Source organism: Molossus molossus, unplaced genomic scaffold, assembly GCF_014108415.1.
Source record: "Molossus molossus isolate mMolMol1 unplaced genomic scaffold, mMolMol1.p scaffold_m16_p_5, whole genome shotgun sequence".
Classification (NCBI taxonomy): Eukaryota; Metazoa; Chordata; class Mammalia; order Chiroptera; family Molossidae; genus Molossus; species Molossus molossus.
Window position 1 is genome coordinate 70,704,198 of NW_023425388.1, and position 12,753 is coordinate 70,716,950.

Genomic DNA, 12,753 nt, shown 5'->3' on the forward strand with positions numbered 1-12,753 from the left:
TTAGCCCGCTGATGTGGTTCAGTGGTTGAGTGTCAACCCATGCACCTAGAGGTCACTGGTTCAATTCCTGGTCAGGGCACATGCCCAGGTTGTGGGCCCAATCCCCAGTAGGAGTTATACAGGAGGCGGCCAATCAGTGTTCTCTCTCATCAATGTGTCTATCTTTCTCTCCCTCTCCCTTCCTCTCTCTCCCAAAATCAATAAAGAAAAAAAATATTTTAAAAAATAGTTCTTTTGGTGAGTGTTATCACAATAAAATTTGAGAATTACTGTACTAAAAACTAAATTTTCAAGTTTGGTTTTCAATTGACATTATTGTCAATTTCCAATGACTGAGCCAAGGACTCACCGTTATTATTTCATACTGTATTCGTTCAGATTCTTCATGCTTTATTTTGGAATGACAGTTTGACAAGTACAGGCTTAATTTTTTAAAATTTCCCAAAGGATTCAAACAAATATTTCTTCTATTTTTTTATCCTCACAGGAGGACATTTCTGCATTTATCTTCAGATAGAGAGGGATCAAGAGGGGAGGGAAGAGAGAGAGAGAAACATCGATGTGAGAGAGACACATCGACTGGCTGCCACCCACACGACCCCAATCGGGGCTGGAGCAAACCGCAACTGAGGTATGTGCCCTTAGCGGGAACTGAATCCGGACTCTCTGATCCGGGGGCCAACGCTCTAACTGCTAAGCCAAACCGGTCAGGGCAAATATTTCTTCTTAACAATTCATTAAGACAATATGTACTAAGATGCAGCATTTCCAGAGCACCTAAGAATATTGCCTTGTCCAGGAGTGAGAATCATTATTATCATTTTTAATTTTCAATTACAGTTGACATACATTATTATATTAGTTTCAGGTGTACACTCGAGGGTTTAGACATTACATAACTTACTAAGTGATGATCCTGATAAATCTCACACTCATCTGACACTATACATAGTTATTACAATATTACTAACTATAGGAAATCACTTTTAATAGAGGATCACTGACCTGCAGTGTGGGGGAGAGAGAGAAAAAGAAAAGAAAAAAAACGAAAGGAGAGACCAACTTAATATTTTGAAATAGAAAAATATGTATCTGCTTTATTTAATTATTTGTTTTTATTAATTAATAAGTTTTTAAATTTTATTTTAGAGATAGAGTGGAAAGGGGCGAGAGAGAAACATTGATAGGTTGCCTCCCGTACACACCCTGACCAGGGATTGAACGCAAAATCTGGGTATGTGCCCTTACTTTGAATGGAACCGGAGACCTTTTGGAGCATGGGTTGACACTCCACCAACCAAGCCACACTGGCCAAGGCAATATTTATCTGTTTTAACATTTAAGAAATCTCTTTGGATTGATGCAACTTTATTGTTTTTCATAGTACATGATTATTAAATCCACAAAAAGAGAAGATAAAAGTTCTCTCATTATCTTACACCCCATATAAAACAATATGGATATCTCTGTAGTGATTTTACCATGCTTAGTTCTTAGAAGGTACACTATAGTTTGGCCAGTGTGGCTCAGTGGTTGAGCATCAACCCATGCACCATGAGATCACCGGTTCGATTCCTGTTCAAGGTACATGCCCAGGTTGTGGGTCTGATCCCCAGTTGGGAGCATGTAGGAGGTGGCCAATCGATGTTTTCTCTCATCAGTGTTTCTATCTGTCTCCTTCTCCCTTCCTCTCTCTCTAAAATCAATTAAAAACTATATTTTTTTTTAAAAAAAGAAATTTGATTAATTTCTAGTTATCAATATACCACAGAATTTTTCTGTAACAATAGAAATCTATTAGTCTGTTGTATTTGATGTATCATAAATTATTCAATCAATATCCTACTAATGGACATTTACTTGCAATTTTATACTACAGAAGTTAATTCTGAAATAAAGATATGTACAATTGTCCGGTTATTTTTTAAGACAAATTCCTAAAGTGGGATTGCTGAATCAAAGCTAAAATTTTAATACATGTTGTCCTCCTGAAATGCTGATTCAATACCTTTATAATTTTTAACTATTTTTTCACAATAGATATCTTTGTCAATCTGATAGTTAATAAATATAATCTCATTATTTTATTTTAATTTACATTTACATAATTACTAGTAAGAATATATCTATTTTAGACATTTCTTAGCCCATGTGTGTATCTCTTTTATGAATTTTGCCTGTTCATGATTTTTAATTTATTTTCTAATAGAATGGAACAGGAAATTTTAAATTCTGATTAGTAAATAAAACACCACGGAAACTCTATTGTTTTGTAATCATAAAAGAAGAAAGACATTTGTAGAAAACTAAAATCAAATAGAAATTGAGAAAGCCATGAAGGAAATGCAGAAAGACAGAGAAAAGAGTAAAGTCATATAAGCAGAGGGATACACTGAAACGGACATCGACATAGAGAACACAAAACTCATATACCTCTACACAGACAGACATGCAGACACAAAGACACACAGGAGATGCATTGACAAGGCATAAACAGGGGTCAAAAGTAAAAAGTGACACCCAAAGGAAAAATACACTGAGCACACATGAAAAGGCACACATATATAGGCACAGAAAATGACACATAAGCAGATGTATATACACAGTGGTATATAGAAAGTCATATAAAAAAAAATAGCACAGAACTAGAGAAAAAAATCTATGCACAGAAATACAAGGAAGAGAAATGAAAGAAAGACAGGCAGAAAATAGACTTAGCAACATGAATTAAAACCCTATAATACGTTTTTTTAAGGCCTTTTAACTTTACCTGGCCTTATCCCTGGAAGCCATAGTTAAGGTTATATTTCTTGCTCTTTCATCTGCAGATCAGATAATCTATAAGCAAGAACCAACCTCATCTATAAGCAAGAACCAACCTTGGCTAGTGTGACTCAGTTGTTTGGAGCATTGTCCCTTACACTGAAAGGTTGTGGGTTCAATTACCAGTCAGGGGCACATACCCAGGTTTCGGGTTCCAGCCCTAGTCACGGTACATAACTGCTGGATGCTTCTCTCTCACATCACTGTTTCTCTCTCTCTTCCTTTCCTTTCTTTCTCTAAAATAAATTTTTAAAAATAAAATAAAAGCAAGAACAAGATTATAATCATACTTCAATTTCCCTCTTTATTTAGAAAAATACAAAAATGAACCCTACTAACGAAAATATGCAAAATGACTTCTTATTTTAGTGATTCCACATAAATGCACAGATTATTTATCCATTTTCTCTCTCTCTCTCTCTCTCTCTCTCTCTCTCTCTATCTCTCTCTCTCTCTCTCTATCTCTATCTCTATCTCTCTATCTCTATCTCTATTTCTCTCTCTTTTTGTACATGCCCCTAGCGGGAATCAAACTCAGGACCCTCCAGTCCACAGGCTGAAGTTCCAACCGCTGAGCCAAATCAGCCAGGGCCCATTTTCTTTTTTCATTTAGACATAGTCATAGAATATAAAAAATAACTTTTAAAAATTATGTAAGCCCAATATAGAGAACCACAGTTCTCACTAAAGCTACTTCTTTTACTAAATCCTAATGCCAAAACAATCCTAACAAATCTACCATTTTCTAAATTTCTGTTGGGAAGGCAATGAAGGGAAGAGGTAAAATAGCAACTGAGAATAAAGCATCTGAAGAGATTATGGTAAAGTTAATCTAATTTGTTTATTAAGTTCCCTTCTCTGAGAAGGAAGAAAGTTCAGAACCCCCTGGTTGTTCCAGACACCTTACTATTGAGTTAATCAAATCAACTGCATGGAAATTCTATCAAACATTCATCAATCAACCATTATGAATGACCAAAAACAAACAAAAAGACTTAACTAGAAACCCATCAATTCAGCCTTGCTATACAGACTCCGCCAAAGTATTGCAGGGATGCATAAATATTTTGAAATATGTTTAAATAATGTGTCCTGACTGCCAGTAAAATTTTTCCAAGCAAATGTTATTGAAAATGTTTGGGCTATCCACAAATGTTTTTACAAGCATTCCTACTAGGCAACTACTGAAGCCTCAGAAAAAAATTCTGGCCAACAGGAGAATTCATGAGAAAGAAGTGCTGCGTAGAGGGTGACCTAAGGAAATGCAGGCAGGATTATTTGAGGTGGTGGGATGGTTCAAACACAAATGCATGTTTCATAAAAGCTTTTGAAACAAATAGCTCTGGCTAAAAACAAACATTTGGACAGTGAGGGCACACCCAAGAAAAATGTTTGTTTGCTGATACTAACATTTTATTTGGCACATATTTGCCAGAGCAGAAGTGGGCAAAAATAAGATAAACGCAAACATCTCGCAGAAGGCAAAATTACAGTATATTTATAAGTGTAAGAAAGATGAGAACATTTGTTTTCCTGAACATAGAGCAAAAAATAGATATTTATGGCTTGCTTAATGACAATTTTACTAGCATAAGATTCCTTTAAAAATCCCGAAATATTAATCATGTTGGATACTATTGTAGCTTTTACATCTGTAAAATGCTGCATAGTTCTTTTCAATTAACTCACATAACAATTCTATGAGATCAGCTGATGACAAGTGTTATTATCCCCTTTATAGATGAAATATATCAACTAGATAAGGCTGTTCTTGACCTTTACAGTACATTTGCTTCCTGGCATTATAAAATACACTTTTAAAACAGCATATTCTTTTGTTCTTTTAGAAAAAAAGAATTAAGGTATATGCTATTGACTAATATAAAGAAAAGAACTTGTACAATAAAGGAGAAAAACTAAAAATTGTAGAAAAACATAAAAGCTTAATTAATGGTGTATTTCTTTAATAACAATTTTTAGAATGCCTGTTTACTCTTTGTTCTCATCCCATATCTTAGTCAACATCATCACAGTATGTCTTAAACTACATAAAATCTTATTTATTTTTCTATTTAAATTTCTTGATCTAACTAGACCCAAATTCTAAATGTTGTATACAGAGGTTCACACTCAAATACAATTTTCCCCTTACTTGACTTGCCTAAGTTTCTGGATCTCCTTTAATTTTGGCTTCTCTTTTCCTTCTTCCCCTGAAATATGGTGAATTTCATAGGTTCTGGTACCAGTTTTTTTCTTCCATGCTGACTCCTTTGCTCCTCTACTCCTTGCAGGACTTTTACTGAGCCTAAGTGGTAGGTTGGGAGGAAAGGAAAAACAGCTTTATTTCTGGCCCCACTCGTCTCACAGCCCAAATCCTACATTTCCAACTGCATGATGGAGATCTCCACTTGATGTTCTACATCTAACTCAAAATGTCTAAGGGTATTCATCAACTGTACCCACAACAAACTTAATTTCTCCATTTTCATGGATAGTAATATCATCAACCACAGATTGAATGTTTGCGTCTCCCCAAAATTCATATACTGAAATCTAATCCCCAACGTGATGATATTTGGGGAAATGATGATAGATGGGGCCGTTCAGGTATAATTGGGTCTGGAGTGCAAACCTTCAATGTTGGATAAGTACCTTTTTAAAAGACACTCCAGAGAGCTCCTTTGTCCCCTTCCTTCCTGTATGGTTAGTGAGAAGACAGTAGTCTATGAACGAGAAAGAGGGCTCTCACCAGACAATGAATCTGCTGACACCTTGGTCTTAAACTTCCCAGCCCCCAGAATTGTGAGAAATAAATTTCTGTTTATTAGCCACCCAGCTTATGGTATTTTGTGATAGCAGCCTGAAGGGACTAAGACATTACCATTCTAATAGCCTTTTTAAAAATCCCTCCAGCTGCCTTTTCTATAAACACAATTGCTGAATCCTATTGATTTTACCTTCTCAATATCTTACACATATAATACTTTCTCTTTATTCTCATCAACATTACCCCAGTTCAACCACCAATCATCATCAACTTTGGCTTCCTTGCTATTTCTACTGTTTGTTTTCCATCTCTCATTTTGCTTGCTGTTGTTAGATTAATCATCCCAAGGCAATGCCACACATTCACGAAGTAAACTAAAGCCCCTCTGGTTGATTTTCCTTTAGTTTTGTGGCAGCCAGGAGAAGGAGTTAGAACTCAGCTTCAAGTACTTCTCACATTTCTTTTACTTCTCCAAACAAGGATTGAGCAATCCAGTCCAAGGTGTATTATCATGGCGTGGTCTTCATGATCAGAACAGTTATAATTTTATAATCTTTCCTCACTAGTTATCATCATACTCCAGCAAAATGAACTACTCTCCATACTCAGAGTACATTCTACATTTTCCAGCTTCATTGTTTTTGCTCAAGGTGTTCACTTGAACACGGGAGTGTTTAAAACTCCCATCTCCACTTGTGCAAGTTCTTTCATTTTTTTTTTAATGATATAAACTAGTCCATAGAAATTTTCCTGATTTGACCCCACACAGGAAGCAATTCCAAATGCCCAAAACATTCTCTGAACCATGTTTGTACTTCTCTGAACTTCTAACACATAATATGTGCCCCTATCACTTTACTGACCAGTAAGTTCTAAAAGAGTTTTCAATCTCCCTTAGCCTTATAACAATAGTTATGATTATCAATATAACTATTGAAAATTGTCATATGATTGGATAAAAGAATCAAGAACTAGAATGAGAATTGCATTATAACGAATATAAGCAATAAGGCATAAAAATGACTTCTTAAAACCTGCTTCAAGGACTTATAGTTTAATAGTCTTCACAGAAATTAATTGTAGAAGCTGTTAAATCTAAAAATTCTACAAATATTGTGTCACTTTGAAGAATTCTAGTGTATTTTGGGCTAGGAACTAGACATATTATCTTTGCAGTGGACCTCTTGTTTTTGCAATCCCGCTATGCATTCCTTTTTATTCTGGTTACAGCATCTAATTTTGGTTTGGCATGCCTTCCCTCTTCAACTCTCAGTTGATGGGATTCAGATGAAACTGATGCCCGCTGTGTCTCCATAAAGTATATCCCTCCAGGCTACAAAATTGATTCAGGAATGGGGCCCTGCAACACCAATTAGAACTCATCTCTGAACTTTCATTATAACTATTGGAAAAGAGGCTTATAAAATGTAAACCTAAAACTCCAAGGTCCAACTTGACCGCATGAGAATGAAATCAACACCAAGGAAAACAAAGATATGGAGAGAAGCATTTGCAGAAGATGTGATCCAACTTGGATCCACCTGTCCTCAAGTTAGACTATACTATACCCTGGTTGTTGTTGTTTCTTCCGGTCATGAGTCAACAACTTCTCTTTTGTTTAATCTAGTTTGTGCTAGGATTCTGTCACTTAAAACCCAAAGAATTCTAAATAATGCAATCATTAATTCTTGCATCAGCTCTGCAAGTTAAGTCTTATTATCCCCCATTTTACAGATTGGAAAAAAATGGGTCTTGGAGCCTTATAAATATACCCAGAAAATTTAAGAAGAAAATTCAAAAATGTCCCTCAATTATTAATAGCATTATTCATGGCTGCTGAAAAGATAAATTATTTATTTTTAGGCTTTTCTATATTTTCAAAATTTCTATAATAAATGTGTATTAATTTTGCATAAAATAATTATTTAACAGTATCTTATTGTATGCTTGTGATATTATTGTATAAACATTATATTATATAACTTTCTTTATTCTTTTAAAATTAAGTCATCAGTATATTAAATGTCATTAATTTTTTTCACAAATATTATTTTTAATGAATGCAAGTAATTTCTTCCTTGCCATTATTTAAACATTTTCCTATTGTTGGGACATTATGTTGTTAAAATTGTTGTGCCACTATGAGTAATGTTCTAATGAAAATATTATATTATGTAAATACTTGTTCACATCACAGATTAATTCATCAGGTTAAATTCCCAGAATTATTTTTAGTTCAAAGGTATAAATGTTTATTAAAAGCATTTCCCTTAAGAACAGGAACAAGACAAGGATGCCCATTTTCGCCACGTTTATTTAACATAGTACTGGAAGTCTTAGCCACAGCAATCAGACATGAAGAAAAAAATGAAAGGGATCCAAATTGGAAAGGAGGAGTTGAAACTGTCATTATTTGCAGATGAAATGATACTATACATAGAAAACCCCAAAGACTCAATCAAACATTTACTAGATTTAATAAATGAATATGGCAAAGTAGCAGGATACAAAATTCACGTCAAGAATTTGATGGCATTCTTATACACCAATGATGAACTCACAGAAACAGAAACTAAAAAAGCAACTCCATTTACCATCGTGTCAAAAAATTAAGATACCTAGGAATAAACTTAACCAAAGAAATAAAGGACCTATTCGCAGAAAACTACAGGTCATTGGAAAGAGAAATAGAGGAAGACATAAAAAAGTGGAAGCACATACCCTGTTCATGGATTCGAAGAATTAACATCATTAAAATGTCCATACTACCCAAAGCAATCTATAGATTTTATGCAATCCCCATCAAAATACCAATGACATACTTCACAGAACTAGAACATATACTTCAAAAGTTCATATAGAACCAAAAAAGACCCCGAGTAGCCACAGCAATCTTGAAAAAGAAGGACCAAGTAGGTGGGATCACAATAGGTTATACTACAAAGCTACTGAAATCAAAACAACCTGCTACTGGCACAAGAACAGGCAGATAGACCAATAGAACAGAATAGAGAACCCAGAAATGGACCCAAGGCAATATGCTCAATTAATATTTGACAAAGATGGCAAGAGCATACAGTGAAGTAAAGACAGCCTCTTTAATAAATGGTGTTAGGAAAATTGGACAGCTACATGCAAAAAAAAATGAATCTAGACCATCAACTTACACCATACACAAAAATAAGCTCGAAATGGATAAAAGACTTAAATGTGATCCGTGAATCCATGAAAATCCTAGAAGAAAATGTAGGCAACAAAATTTCGGACATCATGCGCAGCAGAGTTTTTACTGATACATCACCTGAGGTGACAGAAACAAAGGAGAAAATGAACACATGGGACTACATCAAACTCAAAAGTTTCTGCACAGCAAAAGATACAATCATCAAAATGGAAAGGCAACTCACTGTATGGGAGAGCATTGCCAATGATATATCAGATAAGGGGTTAATTTCCAATATATATATCAAGTGCTCATACAACTCCACAAAAGGAAGACAAAGAACCCAATTAAAAAATGGGCAGAGGAACTAAATAGACACCTCTCCAAACACGGCATATAAATGGCTAAGAGACATATGAAGAAATGCTCAGCATCACTAATCATCAGAGAGATGCAAATTAAAACAACAATGAGGTATCACCTCACACCTGTCAGAATGGCTGCCATCAACAAATCATCAAACAAGTGTTGGCGAGGGTGTGGAGAAAAGGGGACTCTACTACACTGTGGTGGGAATGCAGACTGGTGCAGCCACTATGGAAAACAATATGGTGTTACCCCAAAAAATTAAAAATTGAACTTCCATTTGACCCAGTGATCCTACTTCTAGGAATATACCCTAAGAAGCCTGAAACACCAATCAGAAAGAATATATGTACCCCCATGTTCATAGCAGCACTATTTACAATAGCTAAGATCTGGAAACAGCCCAAATGTCCATCAGTAGACAAATGGATAAAAAATCTGTGATACATATACACAATGGAGAACTATGCAGTTGTAAGAAAGAAAGATCTCTCATCCTTTGACACGACATGGAGGGACCTGCAAAGTATTATCCTAAGTGAAACAAGCCAAACGGAAAAGCAGAAGTATCATATGATCTCACTTATTTGTGGAATATAATGAACATAACAGTCTGAGGAATGGGGTAGTCCCAGAGACATGGAAGTGGGGTACAAACTGACAATCCCTAAAAGAGGGGGTGGTGGGGGAGAGATAAACCACAGAACTTATATGCATGTATGCATGAACAATGGACATGGACAACAAAGCTGGGGTCAGGGTGGGAAGGGGGGAGGGGGGAATCAGTGGGGGGAAAAGGAGAAACATCCCTAACAAAAATAATCAATTAATTATTTTTAAAAGAGGTATAAATGTTTAAAAAAAAACTCTGCACATATATATGGCCCGTATGTCTTCTATAAAAAGAGTTCACCTTTCATCAGAACTCACATCTCAATTATGAGATGACTGCTTTACCTCGCCAACACTGAGTATTATTACTGTTTTTAATTTGCCTATTACAGACAATTAAAATTAGCACTATATTATTTTTAAACATAAATTAATTTTATTATTGATGGCAGCAATGATCATTGCTGAGTTTTTTTATATTTTTATGTTTCTCAGCTACTCATAACAAAATGCCTGTTAATGTTCTTTGCTGATTTACATTAGACTATTTATCTTTTTCTAATGTTGTTATAAATATTAACTCCTTTCTCTTAACTATTTATCATATGCCTGAAGTTTTGTATTCACAAAAGTAAAAATAAATTTTAATGCAAATAAATTATTTGTTTTTTTTTATTGTTACTATGTTTAGAGAGTCTTTCTCCTACTAATAAGCAAGCCAATATTTTCTGAAGTACCTCTCTTGTTTGTCCATTTCTCTTTAACCTCAATCAAATCTCCACCATCTTTCTAGTCTTACCTTTATATTTAAATCTTCAAAATCTCATCTATTGCAATAGTTTCCTATCTCCCAGCACACCTTCTGGCTCCATTATAATTTATTTCTATCAGGGAAATCAAAGTGATCTTTTTACATTATGTTAATCTGACTGCATCTTTACCCAGTATAAAAATCCATGATGAGGCCTGGCCAGTGTGGCTCACTGATTGAGCTTTGACCCATGCACCAAGAGGTTGCTGGTTCAATTCCGTCAAAGCACATGCCCAGGTTGTGGGCCTGATCCTCAGTGGGGGGCATGCCGGAGGCAACCAATTGATGTTCTTTCTCTCTCATTGATGTTTCTCTCTCTCTCTCTCTCTTTCTCCTTTTCTCTCTTTCTAAAATCAATAAAGAAAAATTATTTTTAATAATAATAAAAAAAAATCCCTGATGATACTTACTTAGCAGGGGAGATACCATGATCATGAAGGTGGTTTTCCAGGGCAAGGCTTATCCATTGCACTCTGGATGTGCTTATCCCTTCAATTTCCCCAAATGTGGGAAGTCGACTACATGATTTGTGGTAGTGAGGGACTGCGTTCATGCTCTCCCCTGACCAAAAAAATCCCCAATGACTTTTCACTGTCCTTAGTGTAAAAACCAAAACCCTTATCAAAAGCATATGCAAAATGACACATCATTAATTGTCTAGCTACCTATCTCAATATTCTTTTTTTGGAGGGGTATGTATGTGCCCCTAGCAGGAACTGAACCCAGGACTCTCTGGTCCGCAGACCAATGCTCCAACCGCTGTGCCAAACCAGCCAGGGGTATCTCAATATTCTTTTCTTTGGTTTCTATTTCTAGTCTGTTGAACATCTTTCCACAGATGGCCTTCACATGGACTCTTCATGGTCTTTTAATTTGTTCCCCCTCTATACCTAGGTTGCTAAAATCCTTGAGGTCTTAACTGAAATGCGGTTTTCTCCTATAAGTCTTTCCTAATTTACTCAGTATATTTGTATTGTAATTATTGTAAACAATAGCTACTTTCTCCAATAAATTGTAATCTCCATGACAGCAGGGAAAGTGTATAATTTCCTGAACACTATATTCTTAGTGCCTACCAAAGTGATAAATAATACGTATTAAAAGAAGACAAGAGCCCTGGCTGGTTTGGCTCAGCAGCTGGAGTGTCAGCCTGTGGACCAGAGAGTCCCGGGTTCAGTTCCTGCTAGGGGCATGTACAAAAGAAGAAGAAGAAGGAGGAGGGAGAGGAGGAGGAGGAGGAGGAGGAGGAGGAGGAGGAGGAGGAGGAAGAGGAGGAGGAGGAGGAGGAGAAAAGACAATGTATTATTTCACCAGGGCTATACTATTCTAATAGTATAGCTTTGTTATATGTTTTAGTATTTGGTTGAATATATCATCAAATTTCTTTTATTTTTAAAATGTAGTTTGAGTATCTTTGTTCATTTATTTCAACAGAAAAAAACATTTGTCTAGTTCAAGGAAAAATGTCATTGGTATATTTTGAATGACTTTGAAACTATAAATAAATGTGGGCTGAAAGGACAATTTTATAATATTTGGCCCTCTGATACAGGTGTATGGCATGTTCTCCATTATTCAAGTCTTCTTTTATCAATTTATTTAGAAAAATTGTTCATATAGATCCTGCATATTTTTGTTAATATCCAAAAATTTTATAGTTTATCTCTACTCAGAATGAGATCTTTCTTCCCTTATATTTTATAATAAACTATTTTATTTTAGAGAAGTCTTACATTTAAATTATTAATTGCAAAAATAATAGAGTTCCCCTTTATCCCACACCCAGGTTCCTCTATTGTTATCATCTTACATTAGTATGGTACATTTGCCACAATTAGTGAATATATACTAATACATTATCACTAACTAAAGCTCATGCTTCATTCAGATTTTCTTCACTTTCACCTAATGTCTTTTATCTGTTCCAGGATACCACATTATACTCAGTAGTCATGTGTCCTTAGGTTTCTCTTGGTTGTGATAGTTTCTCAAGTTTGCCTTGAATTTCGATAATCTTTTTGAGGATACTGATAAGGTATTTTATAGAATGTCTCTCGATTGGGATTGGTCTGATTTTTTTTTCTCATGATTAGAGTGGGCTAATGTGTTTTGAGAAGGAATATCACAGAACTAAAGTGGTATACACATCATATCATATCAAGGGCACATATTATGAATATGACATCCCTCTTAATGTTAACCTTGATCACC

General features: G+C 35.2%; 1 non-coding gene across 1 annotated transcript; it reads left to right on the forward strand.

Annotated features, from left to right (window-relative positions):
• Window positions 1-10,944: 10,944 nt before the first annotated feature.
• LOC118617921 lies at window positions 10,945-11,106 on the forward strand. The gene has a single exon (XR_004956882.1). It is a non-coding gene; the product is annotated as a U1 spliceosomal RNA (small nuclear RNA).
• Window positions 11,107-12,753: the final 1,647 nt, after the last annotated feature.